This window comes from Moschus berezovskii, chromosome 25 (assembly GCF_049115385.1).
Source record: "Moschus berezovskii isolate FMDL1 chromosome 25, NW_MosBer_1.0, whole genome shotgun sequence".
NCBI classification, from domain to species: Eukaryota; Metazoa; Chordata; class Mammalia; order Artiodactyla; family Moschidae; genus Moschus; species Moschus berezovskii.
Genome location: NC_142484.1, coordinates 48,037,209 through 48,050,008, shown reverse-complemented (window position 1 = coordinate 48,050,008; position 12,800 = coordinate 48,037,209). Strand labels below are relative to the sequence as shown.

Here is a 12,800-nt window from a genome sequence, read left to right as displayed (position 1 = left end):
CAGTCTGGTGTTCCACGGACAGTTCTAACTGTTGCTTCCTGACCTGCATACAGGTTTCTCAAGAGGCAGGTCAGGTGGTCTGGGATTCCCATCTCTTTCAAAATGTTCCACAGTTTATTGTGATCGACACAGTCAAAGGCTTATCACTATTACTATACAGTATATTGGAGAAGTCAATGGCACCCCACTCCAGTACTCTTGCCTGGAAAATCCCATGGACGGAGGAATATAAAATAACACTACATATAATGGTATATATATATATATATATATATACACACTATATACAATAAATATAACATATATTTATATATAATAACATATAACACACTATATGCAACCAGCACTTCCAAGCATGAAGAAATCATTTTAAATGAATAACTTTAAATTAAATCAATGTTCCCATCAAGAACAACTTCAAAATATAGGAAAAGTTTTAAAGTATCTCTTGAAGGCTACTAGAGCACTACTGAAGGAAAAGAACTAGACAGACCAGGAATCAGAGAGCAGGGAAGCATGCAGAGGTGGCCCGATAAGTGCGGCCACTTCTCCAAGGAGGTATCTGCTGAACCTGGGTGTAAGGCAAGAGACTGAGACGCAAGTTTTGCCTAGGCTGATGCTAGAGAACCAAGAAACCAGCAGGGCTCTGGTAGGCGTGCAAGACCATAGACAGTACATGTGTATATTTAACTGAATCACCTTGCTGTACCCCCTGAAACTAACACAACACTGTGACTCAATGATGCTCCAATATAAAATAAAAATTAGAAGGAAAAAAAAGACTACAGACAAAACTCAAAACAAAAGGGACAGATGGGTGAACGGGGAAGTTCCGAGGTTTGGGCCTGACACAGAGCTAATTTTCCCTTCAAGATATTTAACAATTCTGGAGATGCATAGGGCAGGAGGTTAGCACAAAGCCTCTGAAAAGCAGAGTGGAGATTTTGGCAGTGTTATCAGTATAAGGAAACATAAATTAGAGGCTCAAGTCCAGCTAGGGGAAATGGGCATAACTCACTCGCAGCTGGAAGCCCCTCCCCTGAGTGACCACACATCATCAGTGGGGGCAAACGACAGGGAGGCAGAGGCTGGTCAAAACCGAAACCCAGCGTCAACTCAGCTTAGTCCCAAGACGGTACATGAGAAATATGTTTGAGAAAATAAAAGACGAAGGATTCCAGAAAATTGGAATCCATCATGAGAAGGACCAAATGGAACTTCTGTAAGTGAAATACATAAATGATGACGTAACGAGCTCATTAGATATACCAGAAGAAAGAACTGGCAAAATGGAAAACAAGTCAGTCGAAAATATCCAAACCAGAAGCACACAGACCAAAACCTACTGAAAAATACAGAAAAAACCATAACAGATGTATAAAATACATGAAAATGTTTAGGATATAGATAACTAGAACCTCAAAAGAGGGAAGAAACAAGGAACAGAGGCAATATATAACAAGATGATGGTCAAGAGTTTGTTAAAACTGATTAAAGAAAACCCATAGATCTGGCAACCCGCTCCAGTACTCTTGCCTGGAAAATCCCATGGACAGAGGAGCCTGGTAGGCTACAGTCCATGGGGTCACAATGAGTCGGACACGACTGAGCGACTTCACTTTCACTTTTCTATAGATTCAAACAGGTATGCAAATCCCTAAAAGAATACATACAAAAAATACACCTAAGCATATCACATTTAGACTGTGGAAAACCAACGAAAAATATCGGAAAAACAACCAGTGGGGGGAAAAAAGACACCTTACCTTCAACAGAACAACTACTGCTGGACTTTGGAATGCTAGAAAACAACAGAATGACTTATTCAGAGAACTAAGAGAAAACAACTGCTCACCATAATACCATGGTCAGCAGAAATACCCTTTAATAAGTGAAGGCAAAGTAAACACATTTTCAGATAGGCAAAAACAGAAAAATTAACTGGCCCAAACCTACACTAAAAGATAAAAGTAAGATGAAAATTCAAAAGGAATTAAAAGCCACAAAAGAGGTCAATGTGTGGGAAAACAGAAATGAATATTCTCTGTAAAAACCAAACATAATGCCTTAAAGACATATAAAATACAAAATAATTATGTGTAATAATAAAATGATAAAGACAGGGCTCAGAGGAACACTAATGGGAGAGTGACCAAAGTTGTTATTTTTACTAGAATATTGCAAGTCAAGAGTACATATCCTAATTTCTGGAGTAAGCAATACAAGAATGCACAACTAACTAGGTAATCAGGGAGAGAAATACAGTAATACAAAAGAAGTCAAGACAGGAGAGAAAAAAAGAAAAAGAGTTTGGAAACACGGAAATCGAATAATAAGATGGCAGATTTAACCCAAGTACCTCACCAATTGCATTATATATAAATGAACTACCGACTACATAAGAGAGGAAGACTGCTGGACTAGGTACAAAAAAAATTTGCTGACGGGAATGCAAAATAAGGCAACCACTACGGAAAACAGTTTGGCGACTATTCAAGCAGTTAAACATAAAACTGTCACATGACCCTGCAATTCCACGCCTAGGAATTACCCCAAATAATTTTAACTAAGCAAAAATAATCCTGCTTATTTAACTTCTATGCAGAGTACATCATGCGAAATGCCAGACTGGACAAAGCACAAGCCGGACTCAAGACTGCCGGGAGAAATATCAATAATCTCGGATGCGCAGATGACATGACCCTCATGGCAGAAAGCAAAGAACCAAAGAGCCTCTGGATGACAGTGAAAGAGGAGCGTGAAAAAGTCCGGGTTATCCCGCCGCCTTCTATCTCTCCCCCGGCCCCTCAGGCTAATTCGCCAAAGCGACCATCACAAAGGGGAAGAGGAGGGACGCCCGCTACATGTTCTCTAGGCCTTTTAGAAAACACGGAGTTGTTCCTTTGGCCACACACATGCGAATCTACAAGGGGCATATTGTAGATATCAAGGGAATGCGTACTGTTCAACAAGGAATGCCCCACAAATGTTACCATGGCAAAACTGGGAGAGTCAACGATGTCACCCAGCATGCTGTTGGCATCATTGTAAACAAACAAGTTAAGGGCAAGATTCTTGCCAAGAGAATTAATCTGCATATCGAGCATATTAAGCACTCTAAGAGCCGAGATAGCTTTCTGAAACGTGTGAAGGAAAACGATCAGAAAAAGAAGGAAGCCAAAGAGAAAGGGACTTGGGTTTAGCTGAAGCGCCAGCCTGCTCCACCCAGAGAAGCACACTTTGTGAGGACCCATGGAAAGGAACCCGAAGTGTTGGAGCCCATTCCCTATGAATTCATGGCCTGATGGGTGTAAAAATAAAGACCTGGACTGTAAAAAAACAAAACAAAACAAAACTTGGCTTAAAACACAACATTCAGAAAACTAAGACCACGACATCCAGTCCCATCACTTCACGGCAAACAGGGAAACATTGGAAACCGTGAGAGACTATTTTGGGGGGGCTCCCAAATCACTGCAGATGGTGACTGCAGCCATGAAATTAAAACACACTTGCTCCTTGGCAGAAAAGTTATGACCATCCTAGATGGCACATTAAAAAGCAGAGACATCACTTGCCAACAAAGGTCCATCTAGTCAAAGCTATGGGTTTTCTGGTTGTCATGTATGGATGCAAGAGTTGAACTATAAAGAAAGCTGATCGCCGAAGAACTGATGCTTTTGAACTGTGGTGTTGGAGAAGACTCTTGAGAGTCCCTTGGACAGAAAGGAGATCAAACCACTCTATCATAAAGGAAATCCGTCCTGAATACTCACTGGAAGGACTGATGCTGAAGCTGAAACTCCAATACTTTGGCCACCTGATGGGAAGAACTGACTCGTTGGGAAAGACCCTGATGCTGGGAAAGACGGAAGGCGGGAGGAGAAGGGGACGACAGAGGATGAGATGGCATCACCGACTAAATGCACAGGAGTTTGAGCAAGCTCTGGGAGTTGGTGATGGACAGGGAGGCCTGGCAAGCTACAGTCCATGGGGTTGCAAAGAGTCGGACACGACTGAGCGACTGACCTGAACTGAAGCAAAAATGTGCGTATGAATGTTCATAACAGAGTAGTGTTATTCACAATAACCAAAAAGAGCAAAATAGAGCAAAAGCAAGCAAAGGAAAGGAAATAATAAAGAAGAGAAGTCAACGACACTGAAATCAGAAAATCAATTTTTTAAAAAATATCACTCAACCCGAGAGATGGTTCTTTGAAAACTTCAGTACAATTGATAGGGTTCTCGGACGAATAACTTAAAAAGACAGAGAAACACAACTTAACCAATATCAAGAATGAAAAAGAGGGTATCACTAGAGACTGTACTGACATTAAAAATAGAATAAGGAAGGACTTCCCTAGTGCCCAGGGGTTAAGAATCCGCCTGCCAATGCAGGGGACACAGGTTCGATCCCTGGTCCAGGATGATCCCTCATGCTTCAGAGTGACATGCCCGTGTGCCGCAACGACTGAAGCCCACACTCTAAAGCCCAGGCTCTCCAACAAGAGAAGCCAGCACAATGAAAAGCCTAAAACAAAGAGCAGCCCCCATACTCTGCAACTAGGGAAAGACTGCACGCAGCAATGACAACCCAGCACAGCCAAAACTAACTTTCACTTTCCAATAAAAATGCTAAAAATATATAACTAATATTACAAACAACTCTATGCATATAAAACAGACAAGTTAGATGAAGTAGACCAATTCTTCATAAGTCAGACTACCAAAACTCACCCAAGATGAAACTGATAATCTGAAGAGTCCTATAACTATTCGACAGATTGAATGTGCACTTTAAAATCTCCTGAAAAAAGATATTCAGGCCTGATGCTTTCACTGGTAAAAATCTAACAATTTTATTTTTTTTATTTATTTTTTTTTTTCTGGGGGGAAAAAAAAACACCATTATTTTCAAACTGACAGATGCTTAGATCTTGAAAGATAAGAGTCATGGCCAACTGAGGGGAGCTGCACTTCAGAAAGTACAAGTCAGAATGTCCAAGGCCAAGGAGGAAGGAAAAGGGCACAAGGGCACCCCTAAGGGTTACAGTAGGACTAGGTTTCTCTCATTATAGTGCCTGGGATGGATAAGTCTCAAGAAATCTGTTCAGAAATCTCTTTGGGTGCACAAAGATCACAGCCCTGTAGCAATCGTGCCAGTATAGGCAAACTCTTCCTAGTCATGTCTATGTTGGTAGTTGGCAAGTAATTTTGTCCCTGTGCAAACCTGGATTAGAAAAGAATCAACTGTGTTGCCTAGAAAGGCAGTGTTATGTATATCAATCCTGGATAGCTTGAACGATTTCATGTCAATCCCTGGCATATGGTTGCTAAGTCACTTTAGTCGTGTCCAACTCTGTGCGACCCCATAGACAGAAGCCCACCAGGCCCCCCCGTCCCTGGGATTCTCCGGGCAAGAACACTGGAGTGGGTTGCCATTTCCTTCTCCAAAAATCTAACAATTTTAAAAGAATACCAATTCTACACAGTCTCTTCCAGAAAACAGCAGAGAACTAATGCGAACAAATTCTGTGAACTTCAGATTACTTAATATTCAGTTCAGTTGCTCAGTTGTGTCCAACTCTTTGAGACCCCATAGACTGCAGCATCCCTGTCCATCACCAATTCAGAGTTTACTTAAACTCATGTCCACTGAGTTGGTGATGCCATCCAACCATCTCATCCTCTGTCGTCCCCTTCTCCTCCCGCCTTCAACCTTTCCCAGTATTAGGGTCTTTCCCAATGAGTCAGTTCTTCCCATCAGGTGGCCAAACAATCTTGCTATTTCAAAGAACAGCAAGGAGAGATAAGAAAGCCTTCCTCAGTGATCAGTGCAAACAAATAGAGGAACACATTAGAATGGGAAAGACTAGAGATCTCTTCAAGAAAACTGGAGATACCAAGGGAACATTTCATCCAAAGATGGGCTCAATAAAGGACAGAAATGGTACGGACCTAACAGAAGCAGAAGATATTAAGAACAGGTGGCAAGAATACACAGAATTATTTAATATTAAAGCAAAACAAAAGTGTGTCAGTCGCTCAGTCATATCTGACTCTTTGCGATCTCATGGACTGCAGCCCGAAAGTCTCCTCTGTCCATGGAAAGCTCCAGGCAAGAATACTGGAGTGGGATGCCATGCCCTTCTCCAGGGGATCTTCCTGACCCAGGGATTGAACCTGTGTCTCCTGCATTGCAGGCAGTTTTTACTTTCTGAGTCACCAAGGAAGCCCAACAAAGATAATACAAAAGATGAAAACTGCAGACTAATACCACCCCCTTAAAAAATACAAAAATCCTTCATAAAATAATAGGAAATCAAGTCCAAAAATATATGAAAAGCATTATACAACACCACAACTTAGTAGGATTTGTTCCAGAAATCCAAAGCTGGTTCAATATTCCAACACCAACGTAATCCACCAAATCAACAGGCTAACATAACAAAGAGAAAAATCACACGATCATACCAAATGATGCCGAAAAAGCATTCATGATTTTAAAAGTTTTCAGCAGACTAGATATAGAAAGTAACTTCTTCAACTTGACAAAGTATATATACAAAAACCCTACAGTAAACATCATACTTTGTGGTGAAAGACTGGATTTCTATCTTCAACACTGGAAACAAGGGAAGAATGCCGAGTCCCACCACTCAAATTCAACAGAGTCCTAGAAGTCCCATCAGCACAAAACAAGAAAAGGAAACAAAAAGTGTAGAGACTGGAAAAAGAAAACCGTCCCGATTTGCGTGTGACATTACTGTCTACGTAGAACATCCCAAGGAATCACAAAAAAACATGTTTAAATTAGTCACAACAACAAAAAACTAATAAAATTTATTAGTGCTAGAATGAGTAAGTTCAACAAGGTTGCAGAATACAAGAAAAACATACCTAGAAAATGAATATCTGTATACAATTGTGCTTTTATATCTATTGAATATGTAGAAACAAAACAATACATTTATAATCCCATTTATTTTTTAAAAAAGAAACACCTGGGTATATACTTAACAAAACACATACAGCTTGTGTGCTGAAAGGAAGATATAAATAAATGAACAGATATATGTTTTATTAGTCTGCTAGGGCTGGACCCACTCCAGTGTTCTTGCCTGGAGAATCCCAGGGACGGGGGAGCCTGGTGGGCCTCCGTCTATGGGGTCACACAGAGTCGGGCACGACTGAAGTGACTTAGCAGCAGCAGCAGCAGGGCTGTTATCGGAGAAGGCAATGGCAAGCCAGTCCAGTACTCTTGCCTGGAAAATCCCATGGATGGAGGAGCCTGGTGGGCTGCAGTCCATGGGGTCGCTAAAGGTCAGACACGACTGAGCAACTTCACTTTCACTTTTCACTTTCACACACTGGAGGAGGAAATGGCAGCCCACTCCAGTGTTCTTGCCTGGAGAATCCCAGGGATGGGGGACCCTGGTGGGCTTCTGCCTATGGGGTCACACAGAGTCGGACACGACTGAAGTGACGCAGGAGCAGCAGCAGCAGCAGGGCTGTTATCGGAGAAGGCAATGGCAAGCCACTCCAGTACTCTTGCCTGGAAAATCCCATGGATGGAGGAGCCTGGTGGGCTGCAGTCCATGGGGTCGCTAAAGGTCAGACACGACTGAGCAACTTCACTTTCACTTTTCACTTTCACACATTGGAGGAGGAAATAGCAACCCACTCCAGTGTTCTTGCCTGGAGAATCCCAGGGATGGGGGAGCCTGGGGGGCTGCCGTCTGTGGGGTCGCACAGAGTCCGACACGACTGAAGTGACTTAGCAGCAGCAGCAGGGCTGTTGTAACAAAGTCCCTCAAACTCAGTGGCTTAAACAATAGAAATTGATTGTGTCACATTTCTGGAAGCTAAAAGTCTGAGACCAAGGTGCTGGCAGAGACATACTGCCTCTAAAGGTGATAGGGAAAGATATGTTCCAGCTATCTTTCTCAGCTTCTAGCTGCCCCTTGGCTCGTGGCAGCACACGCCTAAGCTTCACACAGCATTCTCTCCATGCTTCTACACGCATCGACCCTCTATGCGCACCTGTGTCTAAAATGGCCTTTTCTGAGGATACCTGTCATATTGCGACAGGAGTCCCTCACTACTTCAGTACACATCTGTGTTAACTAATAACATTGAGAATGACCCTATTTTCAGATAAGGTCACATTCTGAGGTACTGGAGGTTAGAGCTTATTAGGGGCACTCAAGGGACTCCCCTGATGGCTCAGACAGCAACGGATCTGCCTGCAATGCGGGAGACCCAGGTGCAATCCCTGGATCGGGAAGATCCCTTGGACAAGGGAATGGTTACCCACTCCAGTATTCTTCCCTGGAGAGAATTCCATGGAGAGAGGAGCCTGACGGGCTACAGTCCATGGGGTCACAGAGAGTCAGACACGACCAAGCGGCTAACACTTTCACTTTTCAGGGGGACTCAAGTCAATCCACAACAACACTGTTTATGGGTTGGAGATTCAACATCTGACCTCTAGATTTAGTCACATTTCTGTCACAATCCACTAACACTTTTAGTAGTTAAAGACAAGTTTATTCTAGATTTTATATGAAAAAGTAGAATAAATGAAACAATTTTGGGGAAAAAAAGTGGGAAAAATCTTACTATCCAATTTTAAGATTTACTGTATAGCTAACAATAATCAAGACACTGTAGTATTGCTGGTGAAACACATGCAAAGATCAACAGGACAGAATAGAGAACCCAAATATAAATGTATACAAGGACAGATAACGAATTTTTGAGGAAGAAGCAAAAGCAGTTCAATAGTGTAAGGATAGACAGCCTGTCCAACAAATAGCGAGGAAGCTAGGGGCAAAAAAATGAAACTGACTTTATACAAATTAACTCAAAATTGATCATAGATTTAAATGTGAGACGTAAAAGTATAAAACTTCAGAGGATTTGCAGACCAACTTCAGTTCTTATAAACGACACCAAACATGCACTCTCTAAAAGGAAAAAAACTTGGTAAACTGGACTTTGTTAAAATTTAAGACTTCTATTCTCCTAGACTTTGTTAAAAGGATGAAAACGCAAGCTATAGACAAGAATAAGCTATTTACAAACTACATTTCCAACAAAGGATTTGTATCTAGAATATATAAAGAACTCTCAAAGCTCAAAAGTCAAAAACAATTCAACTGAAAATGAACAATAGACATGAACAGACATTTGATCAAAGAAGACACATGAACGGCACATGAAAAGATGTCCAATATTATTAGCCATAAGGGAAATGCAAATTGAAATCACGTAAGATACCACATCATCTGAGAAAAGCTGAATAAAAAAATGCAAATACCAAATGGTGGAAAGAATGCTGAGAACGTACGTCTCTCATACACTGCTGGTAGAATGTAAAACGGTAGAACCTCTATGGAAAATAGTTGAGTCGTTTCTTAAAAACTCAAACACACGCTTATCGTATAACCCGGCAATCACACTCCTGGGCATTTATTTACCCAAAAGGAAAATTTATGTCTGCACAAAAACCTGTATATGATTGTTCACAGCAGCTTTATTTGTAATAGCAGAAAGCTGGAAACAATTCAGTATCCTTCAGTGGATGATTCAACAAACCGCAGAACATCTCTATACCGGAACTGCTGCTGCTGCTGCTAAGTCACTTCAGTCGTGTCCGACTCTGTGTGACCCCAGAGACGGAAGCCCACCAGGCTCCCCCGTCCCTGGGATTCTCCAGGCAAGAACACTGGAGTGGGTTGCCATTTCCTTCTCCAATGTGTGAAAGTGAAAAGTGAAAGTGAAGTCGCTCAGTCGTGTCCGACCCTTAGCGACCCCACGGACTGCAGCCTACCAGGCTCCTTCATCCATGGGATTTTCTAGGCAAGAGTACTGGAGTGGCTTGCCATTGCCTTCTCCGCTATACCGGAACAGTACTCAGCAATTAAAAACAGTCACGACTGGTACATGAAACAACCTGGATGGATCTCAAGGGTATTATACTAAATGAAAACAGTCAATCTCAAAAGATTATAGACTGTATGATTCTATTTATATAATATTCTTGAAATGACAAAAGTATAGGGACAAAGAACAAATTAGTCATTGCCTGGTAATAGGAAAGGGTGGTAGGGAGAAAGGAAGCACAAGCAAGATGTGGTGATAAAAACAGTTCTGTGTCGTTTTGGTGTTTTGTTTTCTTTTTGCCATGCTCCGGGTCTTGTGGGATCTCAGTTCCCCGACGAGGGATCCAAACTACTGCCCCCTGCAGTGGAAGCACAGTACTCTAACCTCTGGACTGTCAGAGAATTTCCACAGTATTTTAACCAAAGTGATGGCTACATGAACATATACATGTGATAAAAATGCACAGACAATAAAAATACATGTACATGTGCAGACACAAAAATGAGTACATGTAAAAACTGGTGAAATATGATAAAGGGCTAAAGAGTACACCAATGATAGCTTTTGTTTTTTTTAGATCACCTGTGCCTTTAAAATTTTTTATTTATTTATTTGGCTGTGCTGGGTCTTCATTGCTGAGTGCAGGCTTTCTCTAGCTGCAGTGAGTGGGGGCTACTCTCTAGTTGCATTGTGCAGGCTTCTCATTGCAGTGGCTTCTCTTGTCGCAGAACACAGGCTCTAGGGCATACAGGCTTCAGTAGTTGTGGTACATGGGCTTAGCTGTCCCGAGGCATGTGGGATCATCCTGGATCCGGGATCAAACTGGTGTCCCCTGTACTGGCAAGAGGATTCTTAACCACTTGACCACTAGGGAAGTCCAACGTCCCAGTTTTGATACTAACAGCTACATAAGATAGCAAGACACCGCGCCCTCCAAGCCCCTGGTGAAACTAGCTACAGTATATAGAATTTCTACACTACTTTAACTTCCTGAACTGCTGCTGCTGCTAAGTTGCTTCAGTCGTGTCCGACCGTGTGCGACCCCCATACATGGCAGCCCACTAGACTCCCCCGTCCCTGGGATTCTCCAGGCAAGAACACTGGAGTGGGTTGCCATTTCCTTCTCCAATGCATGAAAGTGAAAAGAGAAAGTGAAGTTACTCAGTCATGTCTGACTCTTAGCCACCCCACGGGCTGTAGCCTACCAGGCTCCTCCGTCCATGGGATTTTCCAGGCAAGAGTACTGGAGTGGGTTGCCATTGCCTTCTCCCTGTGAGTCTGTAACTATTTTAAAGTTTAGGGACTCCCTGGTGGTCCAGTGGTTAAGAATCCACCTTGAAATGCAAGGGACACCAGTTCAATCCCTGGTCTGGGAAGATCCCACATGCCACAGGGCTACTGAGCCAGTGGGCCACAACTAATGAGCCCAAGCTCTGGAGACTGCAAGTTGCAACTATTAAGTCCACGCTCCACGACTACTGAAGCCTATGCACTTTAGAGCCCGTGCCCTGAAACAAGAGAAGCCACTGCATCAGAGAAGCTCTTAATCCACAACTAGAGAAAGACTGTGCACAGCAACGAAGACCCAGTGCCACGAAAAAAAAAAAAAAAACTTCAAAGTTTAAAACTGCATTATATTCACAGCTGATACGTGTGTAGACATCATGCATGCAAGCATGTACATGCCCTAAATCAGCCTCAGACCCGCTAAGTCCCCAACCATACAACACCAACTAAGCTGATACTGACATGTCACCATGGTAGTAAAACCTCCATTTGTAAGCCCCATCATGAATTATAAAATTGCCTTGAATCACTATTTTGTGCTGCCTGCACTGAGTACAAGGCTTTAAGTTTATGCGTCTGTCACTCACTAGCTAGAAGTATCTTGTGCTGTATCTCAGCTAGCATTTATGGACACTTACTACAGGCTGGGCAGTGCTGTAAGTGCTTCACATACCTAACTTAATCTTCTCAACAATCCCATAAGGGAGGTACTATAATCAGTCACACCATTTTATAATCAATGTGAAGAAAAGAAGACACAGAAAGTTAAGTACCTCGCCGAAGATCACATAGCTACAAAGACAGTCCCAAGAGTTAAACCATGGCATTCTTATCCAGAGCCCTTGAGCTTATTAACCAGTTGGGTCTCTGTAAACTCTCTAAATTTCAGCTTTTCCTCTATAAAATGGTGTTAACTTAGTTTGAGTGTACTCCGGGAGTTGGTGATGGACAGGGAGGCCTGGCGTGCTGTGATTCATGGGGTCGCGGAGGGTCGGACACGACTGAGTGACTGAACTGAACTGAACTGAACTGAATATATATAGATGCATTAAGGAGATCAAACCAGTCCAGTCCATCCTAAAGGGAATCAACCCTGAATATTCACCGCAAGGACTGATGCTGAAGCTGAAGCTCCAACACTCTGGCCACCTGATGTGAAGAACCGACTCACTGGAAAAGACCCTGATGCTGGGAAAGACTGAGGGTAGGAGGAGAAGGAGATGACAGAGGATGAGACGATTGGATGGCATCACAGACTCAATGGAGATGAGTTTGAGCAAATTCCAGGAGACGGAGAAGGACAGGGAAGCCTGGCATGCTGCAGTCCGTGGGGTTGCAAAGAGTGTGCTTATGTAGAAACGCACGTTTTGTAAAGTGAGAGAAACAAACATACCAACATACTAACAAGGATCTTTTCTCCAACTTAATAAATGGACATTCACCCCATTTATTTGAACATGTTCCAACTTCAATCGAAGTATTGAGGAGGAATTCTCTATACACAATGAAAGAACACCCAACTTGTTGACTGTGAACAATAATAAGAAAAGTTGAAGTAACCCACATTCTGCAATTTCTCTCCTGGCACCATATACTATTTCATTCGAAGCACTCATTTTGATTTC

At 42.4% G+C, this 12,800-nt stretch overlaps 1 protein-coding gene across 24 annotated transcripts in view; it reads right to left on the bottom strand.

Annotated features, from left to right (window-relative positions):
* Nucleotides 1-12,800, bottom strand: part of LOC148773924 (uncharacterized) — a 139,404-nt gene that overhangs the window by 112,811 nt on the left and 13,793 nt on the right. The window lies entirely within an intron of this gene.